The sequence below is a fragment of the Papaver somniferum genome, unplaced genomic scaffold (assembly GCF_003573695.1).
Source record: "Papaver somniferum cultivar HN1 unplaced genomic scaffold, ASM357369v1 unplaced-scaffold_43, whole genome shotgun sequence".
NCBI lineage: Eukaryota > Viridiplantae > Streptophyta > Magnoliopsida > Ranunculales > Papaveraceae > Papaver > Papaver somniferum.
Window position 1 is genome coordinate 1,193,702 of NW_020646860.1, and position 3,488 is coordinate 1,197,189.

Sequence of the window (3,488 nt, forward strand, 5' to 3'; positions counted from 1 at the left end):
TTTCATTTCTTATCAGTTCCATTCGCTGTCTTTCAGCTATCCTCTGTACTCTATCATACTCTTCATTGATATTACCGTTATTCCGGTTTTGTGTATGCCTTCTTTCTCGATTGTCGTGATTGTTCTGGCGAATCGTCTCTTGAAGCTCTTGTTCTTCCATTTCCGCTCTCAATATTTCACGTTCGCAAATTAAACATGCTTGTTCAGCATAATGTCTTTCAATTTCTTCTTCAATTGTTTGTTAGTTTCTTTGATCTTCTCTCTCATGTAAAATTCTTCTTCCTTCCTCTCGATTCCCTTCGCCATCTTGATTATTTCGTCCCTGACGTTGTCCATTCTCTTGATTTCTATTATTTTGTCTATCATCAAAGGTTTCATTTTGTGGAACGTAACGATCATCAGTTCTTTCTCTATTTTCGCGATATTCTTCATTAGGATTTGATATTTCTTCTTGATGAATATTGTTTCCAGCATTAATTGTGGGTGAGTTTCGCCTCATCTCTCTTCTAGTCGATCTTGAATACTATTTTGTAATACTTCTCGATCTTCTATTCTGTAGTCTCATATTTTCCATCCTCAATTCGTGATTTTGCCTTGTTAGATTCGCACGTTCTTATGCCTCAGCTATTCTTTCTTCATGTATTCTTCGTCTCAACGTTTCTAACGTTCCAATTTCTTCATCTCCATGAATTATTCCTTCATCTACTTCTTGATTTCTCTCTACCTGTCTATGGTTTCTGTTTTGTTGCTCTTCTTCTACTTCTTCTGCTGAATTTGATTGCCAAGTGTGTATACTCACCCTATCATAATCTGTATTCCTTCCTTATACTAGTGTTTGCTGAACTGGTGGTTGAATTTGATTTTCTCCATTATTTCTCATTCTAGTAGATTCTCCCATTTCACTTCTTTCCCTTCCAGCAATTCTTTTGCTTCTTCTAACAGTAGTTGGTTGTTCTGATGTATTTCTTCTTCTAGCCATTTCTTCAATATTAATGAATTGCAAGAGATTATGTAAAATTCTTAATCAATCACTCCAAATCTTCATAAATCTCAATATTAATCTTCAATTTTTTCTAGAATAATCTTCAATCTCATTCCCTGTTTTTAGCGCCATTATGTAGTTGCAGGAAATCCTACACTACACCCCTCACAAGATTTCAATAACATTCAACTCATTTTAGATTAACAATCTTAATTTTATTGATAAATCTTTTAACAATCTTACAAGAAAAGATAAAGAAATCAAGAATCACCACCACTCTAGATTTTCTCTCTCCTATTTACTTGCTTCTTACCCAGAAAAGATCTCCCCTTCTCCTTTACAATTGAACGGCTATTTATAGGGACTTACATAGCGGATGACAACTAATCTGTCCTTTATTTTCGGATATGACTTGCGACATTTTCGCAACCTTATGAATGTCAATCTCGCAAACTTCCTTATTTTCGCAAGATTGTCACACTTTTCTCATGATTTGGTTGATGTCGTTTCTGAAGTTGTTCTGCGACACTGTCGTGTTGTGTTGTTAATAATTTCGTTGAGGCATCATTGCTGCGAGATTCTGATCCTACACCAATTTAGTCACTAAATAAATCAATACCACGCAACCGATGTGTGCATGATAGGACGTATAATGTTGATGATTGTATCAATTTTTTTAATATTACATTGTCGTTGTTGGTAAGTTTGCAACAGATAACGTAGGACATAAATATATGCATAAGGTCAAGTACGTACATGCATAAATTACATGGCCTATATATATATATATATATATATATATTTATTTATATCTCTTTGAGATGTGTTGCACGTAATAGAATCCACAGTAACATATATTTACTAAACAAGAGTTTTCTTGCGATATCCTTTGATCTGTGAAATGCTTTGAGCCAGATACATACATATACGGGTACAACGTATTACCTCAGTCGACATCTTCGCCGAAAATTCGGTTAAGATACACAACAAATATTACCAAGGGTTTTTTATTTGATTCTGTCGTGACGTTTTTATCTTATAATTGCAGGGGTTAATGTTGAATTTTCTTGGAACTTTTCCATTCATATTTATGCATGTGTCATTTATCCGTGCAGCTGTGAACCCTAATATCTGATTCTTTTTTGTAGGTACCTTTGTTTTTTAGTCTTGATTACGCAAGTTTGTTTTGATTATTTTTTTATTTTTATTTTTGGTACCAGCCCTTGCATAGCTTTGCCGGGCAATGGAATCTTGAGTTGGTTTCGGGTATTATGGCGGTGCTGTTTCAGGAACGCGGTTGTGCGAAGGTATGTGTGTAAGTATTCCTCTAGCAACTTCAAAATCAACTAAGAACTTTTGAATTAACACCTGTCTAAGTCCCCAAGCCTCTTTACATAAACTGAGCTGTCAATGTCGGAACGGTTGCTTGATCATGTCCATCAAATGAATTTAGCCATTGCTTAACGAATGCTAAGTAAAATCAACTGATACGACAATCACCAGAAACCAAGTGAAGAGATTAAAAAATTCTAAGTAAAACCAACTGATACAACAATCACCATAAACCCAAGTGAAGAGACTACATCGCATCTTACAGACTCAAGATAACTTATACCTTCAAACTTCAGCTGAAAAACTTAGAAAAATTGTGGTGGCCATAAATATAATAATATATCAAGTATATTGGAGTAATCACATACGTTATAGAGCTTTTCAAATTACAATCTAAAAGAATCTCCATTCTAACATCTCTAATCAGTGCAGCAGCCTGGAAACTCAAAAAACAGAATCCATACTATGTTGCTTTTACATATAGAGTATTATCTACATTTCTACCATTATGACAGAGAGAGCTAGATAAAGGCAGACAAGGATTATTGCGAATTTGAAAGAAAAATGTTGTTAAAAGATTAGGTTTCTCATCATGAATTGATTCATTAATTGTATAACGTTTAATTTTCATTATGTTTGTATATAACAGATGTCCAGTGCCCTAAAGTGTGCAGTATGAAAATAATTAAAATTTGTTTTTATTAATTGAATCAGGGTTTAAATCCATAGGTGCGACGGGATTTAGTAGATGGCCTTTTTACTTGAGCTGACACAATCTGGACAAGATTATTTTAACCTTTTGAAAATACAAGGTTAGTGTTGCTTTATAACCTGTATAATACTTCCTTTGTAGGATAGAATCATAGATCTTTAGTAAGTTTCGACAGTCATGATATAAAACACATCTTTATGGAAAAAACTGGACAGAAAACTTTTTACCTCTTTCTCTGATTATATGAGAAACACATGACTTCTAAGTTCTAGTAACAAAGAGTCTATAAAGGAAGTTCATGAAGTTTCTTGAGCTTTGGACTTAAGTTGTCTATGCAAAAAATTATGAATCCGATGAGATATAAGCTGACGAAGTTTTGTGATTCATTTTGTTGGGGATACTACATCAGGTACCCATGCTCGATTATAGTTACACTCAGCTATGTTTCTGCATTTCCGGCTT